This window comes from Microtus oregoni, unplaced genomic scaffold (genome assembly GCF_018167655.1).
Source record: "Microtus oregoni isolate MIOR12 unplaced genomic scaffold, Mior012 000024F_ref0000369, whole genome shotgun sequence".
In the NCBI taxonomy this organism is placed as follows: domain Eukaryota; kingdom Metazoa; phylum Chordata; class Mammalia; order Rodentia; family Cricetidae; genus Microtus; species Microtus oregoni.
The window spans coordinates 35,450,466-35,469,456 of NW_024543083.1; the positions used below are offsets into that span (position 1 = coordinate 35,450,466).

The window sequence follows — 18,991 nt, forward strand, 5'->3', positions numbered from 1 at the left end:
GCTTTAAAATTCCCATCCTGCCAAAAGTAATTTAAACTTCAGTTCAAACCTCATCAAAACTTCAAAGCTTTTCTTCAAATAAATTGAAAAAAGTAACCCTAAACTTCATCTACAAACACAAAGAAACATGGATGACAAAAGCAGTGACCAACTATAACAGAAATGATGGAGGTAGCGCCATTTCTGATTTTCAGTTATACTGCAGACCCATAGAAATAAAAATAGCTTGGTACTGCTATAAAAACAGACGCCTTGATCAATGCAATAAAGTTGTGATATGGACCTAAATCAATGCACCTATTAATACCTGAGTTCTGACAAAGAGGTCAAGAATATATACTGAAGAAAACAGCATATTCCATGAATGGTGCTGGTCAGACAAGATAGGAGCATGTAGAAGAATGAAAATAGGTTCATGTCTATCATCCTGCACAATAAATCTGGGTGAGTATGTGTGTGGAAGGCATGGAGGGTAAATATAGTCAAACTACATTGTGCAATTATCAACTTATCAAAACACTAATGAAAATATTTTAAAAATAAATCATCTCAGCTTTGTGTAGAAACTATAGGAGCTCATCCGCATGTCCACAAAGTACAATATATATGAACAAATCCTACCGCAGTACCACCAGAGTCCTGCGAAGGTAATGAGATGCGAGGAGCAGCCCTAACCTCTGTGACCATGCCTGGATTGACCAGACAGGTTACCCAGAGATGTGAAGACTGAAAGAAAGAGTAAGATGCAGCAGGTGAGGGAAGACCATGTCAATCCAGACACAGTCAGATGGACTGCATAAAACAAGGATACCATCTTTGTAGACACACTGAGGAACAACTGGACTGTTGTAGACAGTGGACTGGTGGAAAAATACATGGTTACAAAAAGGTAAAGCATGTATTTTTCCACCAGTCCACCTTTTAATCCCAGCACTCGGGAGGCAGAGGCAGGCGGATCTCTGTGAGTTCGAGACCAGCCTGGTCTACAAGAGCTAGTTCCAGGACAGGCTCCAAAACCACAGAGAAACCCTGTCTCGAAAAACCAAAAAAAAAAAAAAAAAAAAAGGTAAAGCAGAAAGGTTTAGCTAGAGTGGGAAATGAAAGAAACAAGAGAAAAGCAGCAGATTTCAGGCCTGGGTAATGAGATGGAATCTACCCTGTCTTGAGAAGGAGAGCTTTCTAGGCAAATTAATATTGAAAGTTTGTGAGGGGATTAGCATTTTTTTAATAAATCCATTTATTTATTTATTTTACAGCCTGGCTATAGTTTCCCCTCCCTCACCTCCCAGTCCCTCTCCCACTCCCCTCTATTCCCACCCACCTCCAATCCACTTCTCCTCCATTTCTGTTTAGGAAAGGGCAGGCCTCCCATGAGTATCAACAAAAGATTGTATGTCAAGTTGCAGTAAGACTAAGCTCCTCCCCATATATTAAGGCTGGGCAAGATGACCCAGTATGAGGAGTAGATTCCCAAAAGCCTGTAAAAGAGTTGGAGACTGGATAAATAAATAAATAAATAAATAAATAAATAAATAACAAATTAAAAGAAAAAAAAGAGTTGGAGACAGTTCCTGGTCCCACTGTTAGGAGTCCCACAAGAGGACCAAGTTTGCACAACTGTAACAGATAATGCGGAGTGAAGTCCCATGCATATTCCCTGGTTGTCAGTTCAGTCTCTATGAGCCAAGGGTTTAACTTTAAAAGCAGTTTATTTACCTCTTCACAAATACACAAATACATGACCATGATACAAAGCACCCAAAACTAAATAAAAATTTAGTGTCTCTATAAGAAAATGACAAAACACTTCCTTAAAATTCAAGTTTTCCCTAGTAGATTGGTACAAGTAAGAAAATATGATTACTAAATATCTTCCATATTGGGACCAAATATTTCATATTTAAAATTTGAATCCAGGCTGGGTATTGGGGTATCCTCATCATCTTCTTCTTCATCATCATTTATTACAGTGTTTTTCATTCTTACTAATATATGCCTACTTTTATACTGCTTTACTCATTCTCAGAACTCTTTGCTTTCCTTGCTTAAGAAAAGATGGCTGCCGGGCGATGGTGGCGCACGCCTTTAATCCCAGCACTCGGGAGGCAGAGGTGGGCGGATCTCTGTGAGTTCGAGACCAGCCTAGGTCTAGAGAGCTAGTTCCAGGACAGGCTCCAAAGCCACAGAGAAACCCTGTCTCGAAAAACCACAAAAAAAAAAAAGAAAAGAAAAGAAAAGATGGCTGCTTTTCAATGGCCTCAACAAGTCCATCATCCTAGTCCAGGTAGGAAACCACCCTCATTTCCCTTCAGACTTACTCCAGATCATGTTAGCATTGACCAAACCCAGTACAGAAAACATGCAAACATAAAATGTGGATTGAGAGCCAATGTATAAAAAAAATCCAGAAAATGACTGATTGCATTTGATATTTAAAAAGCCCTGACGTGCCAGGTTGTGGTGATGCATGCCTTTAATTCTAGCACTTGGTAGGCAGTGGCAGGTAGATTTCTGTGAGTTTGAGGCCAGCCTGGGATACAGAGTGAGTTCCAGGACAGCCAAAGCTGTTACAGAGAAACCCTGTTCCTAAAAAGAAAAGAAAAACAAAAGAAAGGAAAAGAAAAAGTCTTGACCTGAATTTAAATAAGACTATTGCAGAAGGGACGAAGTCATGCTTCAATCAGAGATTGTACTTATTGCAGCTTCAACCATTTTATAGCCACATCCCAGGTCAATCCCCCTACTGGTCCCCATTTGTCACTTTTGAGGTAGATGCTCATGGCTTGAAGAGAGGTAGATAAATTCCAAATTTGTTTTCAATCCCTTCAAATGTTGCAATTCCCAATTTATAGCCCCCAACATGGTCAGGATCAGGAAAAGGCAGAGTAATGTGGGATTTACGAATGGTTCAAATCCCACAGATTGTACTGCTTCAAAACTGTTGTTCAACCATCACTGAGGCAATTCATAAATCAGCAAGGTGACACCAAACTTGGGCAAGGATTAGAACCCACCAGCACCAGCTCCATTCCACGAAGGTTTTGAGCCTTCTTCCCATAGTATCTTTCTGAAGCAGTCCATAACACCACTGTAAGTGGTTTTACCAGCTCAGGAAGTCACCCATGATCTAGACTCAATAACATCAGTGGGGATTAACTAAAAGTACTGCAGGCATACCAACTGTAGTACCAGCTAGGAGCAGGTTTCCTGCCTCATCTGTCCATCTACATTTCCAACGAAGCCTTCACATGGTCAAGGCATGTGAAGTAGACGGCCAAGAAAAGAATATCCCAAAGAAAGCATGCTTTGACACCCGTGTAGATGCCAAAAAGATCCCAGATCTCATCCCACAGACAGAGCGCTGACCCTGGGGCCAGTGGTGCTCTCTCCAGCCACTTACAAGCAAATCTTGACAATTTCTAAGGGATTGGTGAAAATCCTCTGAAAGCCTCTTGCAAAAATCTCTGCTGCGAGTGGACTGAGCTATCTTCGTGCATGAATTTATCACTCACAAAAATCATTCACTCTAAGGTTTATGGCCTTCTCCAGGATGACTCCCAGTAACTGTGGCAGCAAATCTCTGTACAGTACAAAGAAACCTTCATAGTAGAGCATTTTCCGAAACCGACTGTTTATACAAGTGCTCTCCCACAAATCAGCCAATTGATCGTCGATTCTGTGTTTGATTCCTTACAAGATCTTTACAAGATTCGAGTCTTTGCAAGGCACACAGCAATGACTCCAACAGCTTCTGCAACAAAACTCAGAGGAAACCTGCAGGCTGACTTAGCAAGCTATAGAAATGGCCTAGCTGTCTCACCTGAGGCCGTGTATCTGTGTATTGTATCTGGACTTCAGTCAAGTTCAAGGACAGAGTTCCTTCTTCAAGGGAAGCAATGTGTTCAATATCTTCTCAGGTCGTATGTCCCAATAGCACATATAAAACTACTAACTGAGACAAGATGTCAACTTCTGAGGGCATAACCAACTACTCCTTAATCACCTCCACATCTTTCCTGCTGCCAGACTGCTGTAATGAGGGGAAGCCACTGGTTAGTGCCCTGCCACTTAGCCCCGAAATAATCACATAGAAACTGATTTAATTAAATCACTACTTGGAGCATTAGCTCTAGCTTCTGATTGGCTAACTCTTACATATTAATTTAACCCATTTCTACTCATCTGTGTATCGCCACGTGGCTATAGCATACCAGCTAAAGTTCTGGCATCTGTCTCGGCAGGGCTGCATGGCTTCTCTTTTCACTCCACCTCCTATCTCCCATCATGCCATTTTGTTTTCCTTGCCTACCTAAGTTCTGCCCTATCATCGGGCCCTATCATTGGGCCATGATGATATCAGCTTACATTGTGACCAAGTAATGGACTAGGCTCTGGGAGCTAGTTTTAGGAATGTAATCTAAAGGTTCTTAACAAGGCAGAGAGGATAGGAGAAAAGAGCAAGGCACCCCAAAGCCATGTTTGCCAAGCTGGGGCTGGCTAGAATCCCTTCAGATTAAAACACTTCAGATTATTGGAAGGATATTAATCCACTGTTGGTCTGATCTGCCATAACACTTCAAAGTTCCACAGTCTTTGGGTTTGATTGCCTTTCTCCAAAATAGTCTAAATCCAGTGACAAGGTCATCTGGAGACAAAAAATAAATAAAAATAAAAATTCACCTTTTTTAAAAAATACTTTATACTTCAAAAATATTGTTCTGGGCTGAGTTGCATCTGCACTCTTGGTTAAAGCCACCTTGGCAGCTGTTATGCTTCTGCCTAAATTTGGGCAGGTCTTGGGCTCATTCAAACTAGTCTCTCCTGTGGCACATTTCCGGTCCCTACAGCAGTGTGGGAGTGTGGGCAGCCATTCAGCTCAGCCTTGGAAAGGTACTTTATTTGTATGCCTAAGCATGAATGGCTTGGAAATTAAAAGTGCTAAACTATTCCATTACTTCTGACTGGCAATATTATATAGAAAAAGCCCAAAGTTTGGAGGTGTGAACTAACCTAACCTTTGCCTCCTCTGAACCATTTCACATTCAAGTGCTAACACCCATTTAGTAATACAGTAACAAATCATTCCCCTATCAGGCCAAGAGTCCTCAAGTTTGTAAACTATGGGCATTTTTTATGGGTCACTTTCTAATTATGATTGCCTAGTTTTAGTAGATTCGATATTTGTATTATGCAAAGGGAGTGTGGAATACATTATTGTACACTTGAGGAAAATATCAAATATGCTCTAATACTCCTGAGCTAGTTCAGGAATATATTGAGATCTTGAGCTATTTTTTTCTTTGTTTGCTTGCTTGCATGTTTGCTTTGTTTAACACTTGTAATGTCTAATATTGATTGCTGACTTCATAGTGTATACAATCTCCTTGCAGACACAGCTCTGGCGTGTCTCTAAAGGATAGCCTAAGGAAGATTGAGGGAGGTGGGAATACCCATCTTACATAAAGGCTGCACCATTCCACAGTCTAGAGTCCCAGACTGTCTAAAGAGTGGAAGGCTAGATGAGCAAGACCCTTCATGATTTACAGCCTCCTGCTTGCACATGCCAGTGAATAAATGTCTGTCTCAAGCTCCTGCACCGTGAAGCAAAACTAAACTCTTCCTTCTTTGAGTTTCTCTGGCCAGATATTTTGTCACAACAGTAAAAGAGGGAGCTAAGACATCACTCACTCATGTTATCTCATATTAATTCAAGCCCAGACCCTAAGAGAGCCTTTTCCTTATTGATCTACGATGTTCCATCTTCAGCTAAGCTATTACATTATTCTCTATTCTAGACCACAGATAATCCTCTCCTGATTTCTGAGCGTATTGTCTCTAGTGTAAATCACACATGTGCGTGCATGAGTGCGCGCGCGCGCACACACACACACACACACTGGGACTTGAATCTAAATGTTTCTATTTTCTAGCAAAGCTGCTAGAATTGTCTTCATCCTGGTCCTGTCATCCTGGTGCTGTTCGATTTGTTCCCTGATATCCAGCCTATTAAACTGAGCTTCCCATCATTTACTTCGGCTTGCCTTGGGTCAAAGGGCCTCATGAAAACTGGGTTCTTAACATCAATATTTTCAGTCAGAAATGCAAGGTTTATTTTTGAATCTAAAATAATACATCAAAGGGCCTGAGGCTCAGTTGGTACAGTGCTTCCTGTACAAGCATGAGAACCTGGTTTCGGGACCCCTAATGCGCCATTTTAAAAAGTCAGGCATGGTCATGCATGTTTATAATCCTAATACTGAGTGGTTGTAGCAGAAGATAAGAAATAGACAGATTCCCAGGTTTGTTAGCTAGACTGTGCAGACAATAAGTGACTACTGGGTTCAATTAAAGACTTTGACTCAAAAGAAAAGTTGGAGAGTGACCCATGAAGACACCCAGTACCAACGAACCTAGGGCATCTCTGTGCCTGTCCCTTCCCCACACAAAAATACATAGATTGGATCATAAAGGAAATGGTTCCAGGAAGAGAAGTGAGGCCTAAAGACAATCAGAAGAGTCTTTCCTGACTATGCTTAGTCCTTGTTTCATCTCATGTGCACAAATAAATAAAACAATTGAAATCAAAGGATCTATCCAAAATCTTCACAGCTGACTCTGCTGCCATCTCATTTTCTTCATAGACTAAGAAATTTATTATTTGGAAATGTCTCAGCTTCCAACTGTAATCGTTACAATAAACGACCAAATCTTCCCCTTAGAGAAGACCCACCCTTGTCTCCTCCCTTAAGAGTTAATCCACCTCGGACATGTCAAGGACCCAGCTAAAGAAGCACCCCTAGAAAGGGTGACTGGCTTGAAGAAAATGTGCCTTTCTTTCCCAGAACCCCTAGTCCAGTCCCCAGGAGCCACCACGAGATTCTCTTGAGTTCTGCTCCTATCCCTTTCTGTAGCTTCACTTTTTGTTGTTATTGTTGTTGTTGTTGTAGGCCAGAGCCTACATATGCTTTTAAATTCTCTAGTACTTTGGGCTTCTCAGTCTCTCTCGCTACAGTCTACCTCTCCACCATGTGGCTAAGCTTTATGCCTGTTTATTTAAATAGCGTAGCTCACTCCCCTCCCCTTTCTTCTCTATCCTCTTCCTTTACTGTTGCCAGTCGCGAAACATAGATCTTGCTCGTTCTGGGGTTTCTCTATTAAATTCTACTTGAATTTCCATTTGAGCCCATTTTATTTTTCATTAATGAGACTAAATACTTCAAAAGAGATCCTGAGTTCTCTGGAATAGGAGGGTGGTTACGTCAGAACTCCCTGTACAATATCATGTCTTTTCTACCTCTCATTTCTTTAATAGGCAGAGAGAAGAAACCTGTTTCTGCACCCCAGGTGGTATCATATCTCTCAGACTGTATCATGGAAAGAACAAAAGCTAATGTCAGTTGATCCTATGTGATGTTTTGTTTCACCAGTTCACTAATCCTAACAAAAGCCCAAGCTCTCAATCTCTAGAAGCAGGTAGTACTTATATCCCATAATGAAAAGATCAAAACTCAGAAAGAATGAGTCACCTTCCTCGAGTCATGTAGACCAGAAGTGTTGGAGGTGAGACCCAAACCAAATCACGCATAGATCTAACTAAGATCCTCCATGGTTGGTCCAGTTTCAATTAGTTTTGTTTTTCTAACCTTTAACAGAATCAACAGATTCCTTTCAAAGTAGACAAATATAGTGTCATAACTAAACTTTTGTGGAAGTTTTCACTTTCTTACATGTTAGTGCTTCTTGTATTCTTTCGGTGCTGCTGACATGGAGGCTGGCTGAGTCTACTGAGAGGAGGGAGGGGCGATCTTGAACATGTCAGGCTTCAGCAGCATCTCTAGCTTCTACTAGGGCAGCTCATAAGCACTGGCACACCAATTTTAAACAACCACAGCTTTCTCTATTATAGGCTTGAGGGGGAACAGCCTATGCATGTTTTCTAAACAATTTATTATCTGTTTGGTTTTGATACAGAAAAAAAAAACTGATTGAAAAATAAAAGTCCAGTGTTGCCTTAGGAATTACAAGGACTAGATAGGACTTTTCCCCTTGACTTGCTCAGTTGGCAGAGGCTGGACAATACCATCAAGAAACTAAGTGCTCTCCAAATTGTTACTTAAAATTTTTATCCCAGGAGAAGATGCTGAGGGCAATGACTTTGCAGACTATTCTTGGAGAATGCCCTCCCTAGACACTGACTCTTCTCATCAGTGGCTCCTCATGTCAGCAATAGCCCCAGGTGACTCTTACAAGCTGTCTAAGACAGCTGTCCCGGGGTCTCTGGAGCCTCATGCTGTTCAGAGAACTGCTCCTCCATGATTGGAAAACAGGAAGTCTCCCATGCCTTCATTAACAGTCAGTACCTGAAGCCCTCTGTAGGAAGCCACAGGGACCACCACAGTGGTCTACCTAGAATAAGTATTTCAAAGTTGTTTAGATTGTTCAAAGCCACTAGTCACTGTAATACCTCAGAGTGCAGTACAGTTCCTTGTCTCTGTTAGCTCCCTTTATCTCCACAGATGTTATTCAACCCAGAAAAAGTTCCTTTCCAAATCACCCCAGCTCTGGCTCTAACTTTCTAAGTAGTTTATATACTTGCCAATAATCCTCAGGCTTCCTTTTATCTTCTCATAAGGCACCGTGGCATATAGACAAAGCGGACTGTATAAACATCCCTGGACAGCATCTTCAACTGTTTCTTTTACAGAGAAGGATCAAGGTCTGTTTGCAGTCTTAAGTCCTTGATGAGACAAGACTAACCTTCACCACTTGAAGGTAGTTGAGCACATAGAGCAATAAGCTCTAGCAAGATTCCCAGTACTTATATTTTCACCTTGCACTAAAAGACATATAATAGAGAAGGAGTCTAAAGAGATGGATCAGTGGGTAAAAACACTTGCTGCACAAGTAGCAAAACTCTGAGTTCAAATCCCCAACGTCCATGTAAAAATGCTGACTGTGCCGTAACCCCAGATTGAGGGAAGCAAACAGGTAAATATCCAGGCTGATTAGCTCAAACAGTGGGTATCCGATAAAGAGACTCGAGGCAAAAAAACAGATAGCAGTAGAGGAAAATATCTGATGTTTTACTCTGGTCTTGACATAAAGTGACACTTATGTGCTTATACACCACATGGTACAACACACATACACACATATGTGCACAAACACAAACATGCACATATGCATGCACTACTCAACTGTATTGTCACTCTATGAAAAGAAAGCCTTTCGATTATTGTAATGGTTCTCACACTTTTGTGAGCCGAAGCAGTGTGATCACCTTAAAAATACAGGGAATCACAATGCCAACTCCAGCACTTAGATGAAATTGACCTGAATCCCCTTTGAAAGTAGAGGTACAAGAAAATTTGAAACAAGTTAAATCCAACCACTTTAGCAGATAGTTTGGCAACCCTTCAAATATGGAATGGGCTCTTACAGTCTGAAGCCCACTCTCAAGCATATATTCAAGAGAAATGAAAATATTCAGTCAAAAACTTGCAAAGAATGGAAACAGTCAAATCTCTATGGATCATAGAAGGAACAAAAGAAATGAATAGGCTTAGCTGTTAGGGGTTGCTAGACAGCCACACAGGAAGAAAGCTCTAACCCATTCTAAAATGTGGATGAGCCTTGATACAAGAATATATATAAAAAAACATATAGCTGTATTTATACAAAATACACAGAATTGAGTTCATGGACACAGAAAATTGATTAGAGATTGCTGAAGTCTGATGAAGAGGTAAGTAAGAAGTGATTGCTTATTGGTTTGAGAGTGCTTTCCAGAATTATGAAAATATTTTAAAATTTATTCTGGTGGTGGCCACAACACTCCATGAATACATTTAAAATTTCAAATCACACAATGAGAACAACTTCAAAGTGTCTTCAAATGCATCAAGATCATCATGACAAATATCAGGCGACCATGAGCACTCAAGAAATAACAAGACTTGGGAACTTCAAGGTGTATTGAAATGTGTACTGTGAATTCAACATATTAACTTAATTTTCATCAGAAATCACTGAATGGTCTTCAAAGTGCCACTCAAAGGCATTTGCTTACCAGATGTTGTTGCTTATCAGATGTTGTTGCTTACCAGATGTTGTTGAGAGTAGGTTTGCAATCTAATGACATCTAGTTCTCTTTTTAAACAAGACAGAATGTCACTTAAGATGCTTTTATAGACAACTGTCAAATGGGTACAGATGAGCAGGTTCACAATTTGTCATTAAAAGAATGTTGTGCTAAATGTGTCCAAATTAATCCTTTCTATAAAAATGTATTTCAAGTCTAATTCTGTTTTTTAAAACACAGAGCCTCTTTATGCCAGGCTAACCTCACACTCGCTATGAAGCTCAAGGATGTTCTTGAACTTTTGATCCTCTTACCTCCACCTCTGGAGAGCTGGGATTATAGTGGGCACACCCGTGTCATCATCTAAAGTGTTAGAAATCAGCCCTCTGTCAACTGAGCTTACATCCCAGTCCCTGAAACATTAAAGCATTCCATTGCTCTTCATAGAAAATTGCTTGATTCCCTCTCAATGTTCAAATGAAAACTTTATCATGCTTTGGGAACATACGTTTTGTTTGAGAAACATATTCAGAAAATGATAGTTCGTTCCCCTTATGACAAACTGCCAAAACCTAAAGAAAACAGAAAGTGAATATTTAAATTTGTTTCTCCTAACCACTGAAGACATTAATTCAATAAGCATAAATAAGATAATAACATTTTACTAAAGAAAAGTTCAGTTCAACAAATTGTCTTCCAAATATATAATTCTGAAGACCATGACTACTTAAAAGTGGTTTCACCTTTGACTTTGCATTTGCTTGTTTGTTCAGTTGGTTGGTTGCCTGACAGGTTGGTGGGCCAGTCTGTTAGTTGTCTAACTTTGGAAACAGTGTCTTTCTTTGGAGCACAGAGACTGGCTTTGTGCTCCTCATTCTTCTGCTTCAGTTTCCCAAGAACTGGCATCGTAGGCATGCATCACCAGGGTCTTCCTAGTCTTTAATTCTAAAAATAGAAATCCCCATTGTCCCTCAATAAAAATATGAAATCAAGTTATTCCCTGTGCAGTGTAAAATGATGGGGGAAATAATAGAGTACAAATCAAATTGACCTCTTTGACTTGTGAGGGTTTCCCAATCAACATACTCCTTTGTTTTTGAATAGTGCTTCTCAATGATAAAAATAAGCACATTGCAAACTAAGAGCCCTATTTTTATGCATTTCATGCTGGTGTGATGTTCGTTAATTTACTCTCATTCCGTAAGTTTATTTCAGTAAAGTATCTCTCTGTCCTCTGCAAGAGGTGTGAATTAAGATCAAAAGCAGTCTCTTTCAGCACCACTAAACTGCAGTCACTCGAGAGATCAAACACATACGTTCTCTGCATTCTTTTATGTAAAAGAAATAAACTGGGTTGTCCCCTTCAGGAAACATATAAGAGATTTAACATCTGGAAAAAAAAATGAAAAGAAAAATTGCACATAGGGACAAAAATAAAATTTCTGCCAAAAGAAAAAGAATGGGAAAAGCTAGACTGTCATTCAAGTCTCCTTGCTAAATAGGAGATCAAACCCTGGATTTCTCCATTCGACTTCATCCTGTTCCCTTTTATGTCATTTGGAGAACATACGAAGCAATTAAACCCAGGGTTGCTATAGCCACAAAGGTTCTGGATGGTCTGGCACTCAAAGCATCAGAAAGAAATGACTTCAGCACAGTGGGTAGATTTTTTTTTTCAGGTATCACTTAGCCTGGAAGCTGTTCTTTCTCTGCCAAAAGCCAAGGCTATCTCTAACAACTTCTTACTGCCAGGCGAAGGCAAGGAGACACAAAGCCAGGAGAAATTTCAAAGAGAAATCCAAAGCCCTATCTGGGAACTGACGATGGGGACGGCATTCTTCAAGCCTGCACTGAAGGAGAATAAACCCTTGGTAATAAATTAGGAACCTGGGGAATTAAAGCTATAAAGTGCAGTTGAGAAAGACTTTTATAATAATTAGCAGCAGGGTATTGCAATAGAGAGAGAATCAAAACCCTCTCTGTTGTGATAAATATTCTAATACAGAAAAATAGGACACAGAAAAGTAAGCAACATCAGATTTGAGGCCAGACCCACGCACCAGGGCCTCAGGCACAGCAAAGCCTGTGTCTGCTTGGCACAGCTGCAGTGAAATTATCCACCTTGCAAGGATCTATAAGCATAACCAGGATGAGCAAACAACGAGGAGAGATTGTCAGTCTTCTCAGGAAATCTAAAACTTCTGAGGAAGTGTATATATTCTTATCCAACTTGTTTAGGTAAGAAAACTCTGCTAAAAGTGAGTCAGCACATTTCCCACTAACACAAAAATAAGGAGAAAGGGTAACTTGGAGATTTACTTTAGTTTAGAGAAACCTAAACGTAAGTGCATGTGTGCAAGAAGGCGCACATTTTCTGAAGTATAATTTGTAGCGTATATGTGTGACTGACGAACCTTAGTTCTATGTCTCACATTTATCTGTTGGTACAAGTGAAACAGTCCTAAACTGCTCCTTCCACGCTATCTATGGAAGTTCTGAAATCACAACCAAAGAGCCTTAGAATAGACAAGAGGCCATTCCTCCATAGATACCTTTAAAACAGACTAAGAAAAACATCTAGGTGTGCCCAATCCTGTATAGAACCCTCATCCCTAGAAGAGGGATACAAAATGGTCCTTGTAGAGATCGTGATGAACTTGGCCCAGGTCGTATTACACACAACTTCTCCCACGTCATCCTCTCAAAACATGAGATATTTCAGACAGTTTGTGTTTGCTCTATGCAATTAAATCACATGCCAGCACTAAGGTCTTAGAGCAGAAGATAGAGACTATAGCTATAAAAACAATAATGGCCAGAAGAGATTTGCTATACATCTGATATAAGTTGGGATTTTTAATAACTAACTTCTTTTTCATTTTTTAACTTTAATATTTTATTTCATGTGTATGGATGTTCTGCCTCCATCTATCTCCATGCATGGTGACATGATACCAGAAAGTGTCATCAGATGCTCTGAAACTGGAGTTACAGAAAGTTCTATGACGCCATGTGGGTGCTGGGACTCTAACTCAGGTCCTCTTGGGGAGCAGCCAATGCACTTAACCACTGAGCCATCTTCCAGCCCAACACTAACTTCCTTCTAACGACAAGAAGTGGAACTCGGCGTGAACTTATGTGTACAACAAGGATCCAGTCCTAGCAGTAGTTTCTCCAAATCCCAAGTACCTGGGCTCACAATAATAGGAAATAACAAAAGCATGCTTCCCACCCATTTCCTTTCTAATTTAAACTATAAAAATATTATATTGCTTCAGTTAGTCAGTGCTTCGGGTTATAGCTAAATTTTTCTATGTGTTTCTATCTCTGAATAAAAAGCACTTAAGTAGGCTCGGAGGATTTGAGCTCCTGGCAGCTATTTCTTTGTGTTTGTTCTTGCTCTCTATGCTCCGGCAAGAATCAGAAAATGGCTCTTCTGGGGTATGATAAGCCTTGCTTGTGCTACAACAGTTTGGAAATCCTGATCGCATCGTTGTAATGAACTAAGTGAAAGGTACTCAAAATTTTATCATATCTGAGCTGAGATGAAGGAAAAATATCCAGGTCATGGTGGCCATGGCAAGCGAAGGCACAATTCCAACAATTTTGTCTCTAACAGGGAAGATGGAGCTAATATCTATCCATGGGCCAAGTACTTCATATCCAGAAACTGTAGCAAGTTTCTCCAGTTAAGAGTTCATGATTTCACCCACAGTATAGCAAACTTTATCTGTGGTGTATCTAAGACATGACAGGAGTACCAAACTGGTCACTGTCAAGTGCTTGTTAAGTATGTGTGGCTTAATTACACCAAGGAGGTTATAAAATTTCTAATCAGCTTAGGTCTCCATTTTACTTATAAATGCTTTCTTTCCATCCTTTCCTATCAATTCATCATTTCTAGTCGCTGAGTGCTGTCCTAAGCCTGCCACACATTATCTCTTTTAACCCTTAGGACTTCTTAATCCTTATCTGACGGTTTTGGTAGAAAATGCAGACATGAGAAAGGTAAAATCTTTGAAAAGATCACCTAATTGATCTTAGAGAGCTGAGCCGCAGACTTCCCATCTAGTTCCAGAATCCAAGCCCTTCGCATAGGCCTTTCTTGTCTTCTCTGTCCTTCACAAAAGGCGCAAGTCTCAGAAGAAAACAGTTTTTCTCATCTTGCTTTCTGATAGAAAAAAAAAATTCAAATAAAAAAGGGAAAAAAAGCCTTCTTTTCTTTTCACAGAGTGCAGAAAAACAAAAGAAGAAACAAAATTTTATTACCACCAAAGATATCCCAGGACAAGCTTGATGTTTTAGATGTCATTTTGTCTCAGTTTGGTTCACTAAAGGACAGACAGACAGTAATCCCCAGGGCTCTTTGCCTCTCTCCCCAACCTTGCTTCAGCCTAGATTTACAATGGCAATATTGCAATATTTCTCAACCAGCAGCAACCGTGTCTCCTCTTTCACTAGGAACATCTGGATGCCAAGAAACCTGATTACTGCAATAGGCTGAATCTACCAGCGGAGAAAAGGGATACTCTTAATATCCTAAAGTGCCCGAGATACCTCCCCCAAATAAGGCATCTGGTCTAAAACATCAACAGAACCACTGCTGAAGGACTCTGGGTTACCGGGTTCATCTCCACAGATACTCACACCTGCAGCGAAGGTTTGATTGACATGTGGCTTCACTGGAGTATGTGCATTGTACAACGCTGATGGACAAAAGTTCCATTAACTCTTGCTCATTTGTCCGCCATTTCATATACCTTCAAGTGGGTGACATAGCTTTGAAGTCTGAATCTTTGAAAAGTTCCTGTGATTTGGTTTTTTTTTTAATTCTGAAACATTTGTAATATAATTTATCAGCTATCTAAGAAAGAATTCTTTGACAAGGTGACATTGTCAAATCAAGATGAAAACAATTTGCTTTTATTTCCTGTCATAAAGAGACGTGGAGATTTGGTAACCATCAAAGATTGTCACTTTCAACCATCAATGCCTAAGACAATTTTTTTTTAATTGTAAGCAGACGTTTGCTTCACACTGTGATTTTGGAATATTTATCACAAGGGTAAGTATGAACACAAGCCATGTCCATCAACTTAAAAAATATAAAAAAGGAGATTTTTGCCTTTGCAGAAACAAAAAATAAAAGAATTTTTCTGTAGAATATAGCTTGTAAAAATGCCCTTGCCAACAAAAAATTCTCAGGGTTTTCTCATTCTTTGTACTACTTAGATGTATAAAGGAGTCAGAAAAGAAAGTAAATCAAAACAATTTCTTTATAACGCCATGGTTCAAACACAACATGCTGCCACTAACACACCAGCCATTTGATGGGTGATCTCCATCATTCTCCCCACTGTGCCTGCCCATTAGCTAGCATGTTACCACCTCACAGTTTTGTGCAAAAATTTGAGCCCTCTAGGACTGGCATTTCAAATAAAGAAAATTGACACCCACAGGGAGAGACACATTAAGCTGCCTCTTTAGTTTTATGCTTTAACCGATGGTGTTAACCAACATCACTCAAAAGGCTTCTCAAGTCTGTGTACTTCTAAAAGAAAGTAGACAATTGTGACTTATGGAATCAGAGCCCAGCATTCAATACAGGTAAAGGATAGTCAAATACCTTAGTCTAGAATGTTTCATTTACTGAAATAAAATGACGCTTCTAGGAAATCCTGAGCAACATACCACAAGACAGTTCTCCATAGTTCTAATATTTAAAAAAGTATGCAAGAAAATGTATAAAACTAAATAAATGAAATGCAAAGAAGAACTGTCTTCCTAAACTGCACATCCCTTGTCTTGCAGTGTGAATTTTAAAAGGTAAAGAAAAGTGAGAGACATAACAATCTCATAATCCCATCATTAAAGGACAAATGAAAATCACTCCCGTATACAAATTGAGGAACTCAGATTACATAAGGCTTGTCCTTTTGGTTCATATTCAGACCTGTTAAGACTTGGTTTTTGTATTGATTTTAATTTCCTGTTCCCCAAAGACATTTCCAAAAGTGTTCACTGTCATGAATGTCTTTTCTGCAGATACCGTTCCATCTCTAATGCAGGTCTGAAAGGATCTATTACTAGCAGCTGTCAAATGTGATGGGCCCTGAGTCTTATAAGAGTCATGGGTGACTAATGGTGAGCAGCCCGTTTTTCAGGAAAATTTTCCCGTGTGAATTCTCTGAAGCAAGGATAAATATGCATTCCAAAAGAGATGCTTTAGCTTTGGCTAAGACATTTTAAACTCCAGTATTTTGTTCAGACGTTGTGAGCTGTGTTTATATCTGTGTGATATGACAATGTTTTAAAAAATAAACAGGAAGTATATCATAGAATCGATGAAACAATTTATGGTTTTAGGTTTTTCCAGACAATTCCAAATATCTCCTATCAAAAATATCTCCTATCAAAACTAATTTCCATCTACCTGTGGGGATATAAACATAGGTGAGGGGATATTTTCTTTCTATTCCCATCAGAATAGGAACATAGTCTTCCTGATACTCTCCTAGCAGATTCTCAGATGCATAGAGCCCTGATTATTGTCTTCTAGGGAGACCCTGGTGTTCTGGTCCCATTCTCTTCTAGACAAATGTTCTTGCAGGAACAGCAACACCAGTGCTACCTTCATCTCCCTGAGTTATCGTCAAGGAGACACCTTTTCAGAACATATCATAGTATTTTATCCAACCCCATGAGAACTGCTTGGTCGTGCTATGGCTGAGCAGAGACATCTCTAATCTTAAAGTGCTGCCATCTGACTGGGCTCTCATTTCTCAGAAACGCTAAGCAAAGCAGCAGAGAGCACACGTAATAGCCTTTTGTAGAAAATGTTAAAATGGCAGTAAAGGAGACATAAAATCACCCACAATGATACATCCAATGGGTGGACTGTTTCTAGGAGATACAGTAAGAAGAAGAGTATTGATTGCTTTAAGGAAAGGGATGCTTTTCAGTTTTCTTTTCAGTGTCTTGGACTTTCTACATGAGAACTCTGCCAATAAGTCAAATCCCCACCCAACTCAGTCAGCTTGACTATTTCTAACTGTCCCTTCTGAAAGGACAAGGAAGACGAAGTTTGAAAAGCAATTTATTATACTTTATTTATTTTACATACGTGTGTGTTGAGGAGGTAGGTGCATTTGTGCCATGACAAATGTACAGACATCAAAGAAAAACAGGGTGCAGGGATTGATTCCTTCTACCACATGGGTTCTGGGAATCAAACTCAGCTTGTCATGTTTGGCAGCAAGCTTTTTTACCCTTTGAGATGTTTCACTGACCTACAAGTAAAAATTTTAAGGATCCTTTTCTCCAAAACAATAGTAAGTATATGAAGCAATAGAAATGTTCATTAATCAGATTTAGCCACTGCACAATATGCACATAGTTCAAAATAGCGTATTTATATACAATAAATATAAATAATTTATATTACTCATTTAAAATCAAAAAATAAAGATACCGAAAACTATCTGAAGACCTCACATCAAAATACACGTGAAAAGGGACTGGAGAGATGGCTCAACGGTAAGAGCACTGGCTGGTCTCCCAGAGGGCACAGGTTCAATTCTCAGTACCCATCTGTTTATGCCAGTCCCAGGAGCTCTGTCGCCCTCTACTGGCAACCATAGGCAGTGTGCACTGCATGCAAATGGTGCACAAACATGAAGACAACATAAACTTACACATAAAATAAAAAATAAATTGTTTTAACTTTCTATGAGGTGATATTTTGTGGTGGCAAAACTGATTTTTTAGGTAGAACAGCTGATTAGCTGTGAACTTGAGGTTAGATAAATTTAAAAAAAAAACAGGCAAAATAATTGAAATTATGTCTTCAGAACAATTGTACTAACTCTTATCCCTTATCTTCCCCCTTCTCCTCCTCCTCTTCCTCCTCCTCCTCTCCCTACTCTTTCTAAGCTTCCTCCTCCTCATTCTTTCTCTCTTTCACACATACAAAAATACATACACATGCACGAGCATGCGCACACACACTCAGACACACAGACATTTTTCTCCAGTTCAAATAAACTAAAGTTGGTTTTGAAACGCAAACATTTTGGGAGGGTATAGGTGCTGCTGATCATAGAAGAAAACCTTCAGAGTCTGACAATTTCATGGGTATCTCAATCCACTCAACCTAAAACCAAGCTTGCCAGAGGACCAGCTCCATGTCTCATGAACATCTGCCCAGGGGACTCCAGTTCAGGGGAGATTTCTTTCAAGAAAGTATGAACAAAAGGAATTCATCGCATCACTACGTATAATATTAACTCTCTTATGGTTAAAGATGAACAGACAACTAAGAATTGCTATGAGCTGACAAGGGAGGGGAACTTGATTGGGGGAGGGGGGAAATGGGAGGAGGTGGCCGGGAAGAGACAGAAATCTTTAATAAATAAATAAACGGAAAAAAAAAGAATTGCCAAACATGCGGGAAACAAAAGTTCAAAATTATAGTAGAATAAATGGTTTGCCAACGGGGATGGATGAACTACTCTGTCTGAACTGCAGTGACAGAAGCCCAAGCTGGAAAGCTGCTAAAACCACCAGCAGAGACAGACACAGTCACACGTTAGTTAAAGTTGTTCTCAAAAGATAGATAGTAGGTGGGTCAGAAACAAGTGTTAACACAAAATTGCAGCCCATCATTGTCACGAAAAACGTACTGCCACAGGACAGTGGCTAAACACACCCTCCCCGACCTGTGTTTGTCAATAGTCCTTAGCCAAAGCAAATGCAAAATGTCTGCACTTATTAGAAAGAACCGGGGGTGACCAGAGAAAAGGAAGGCGGAGACAAATTAACCATGAGAGCTTGTTAGTAGTTACAGCATCGTGGCCTGCAGTTGGAGAGTAAGCCTTCAGGTCCCAGAAGGAGCTTCAGTTAGTAGGGGCA

The 18,991-nt window shown here is 39.8% G+C and overlaps 1 pseudogene; it reads right to left on the reverse strand.

Moving 5' to 3' along the window:
- Positions 1–2,740: 2,740 nt before the first annotated feature.
- Positions 2,741–10,987, reverse strand: LOC121462240 (annotated as a pseudogene).
- Between the last annotated feature and the right edge of the window lie 8,004 nt (positions 10,988–18,991).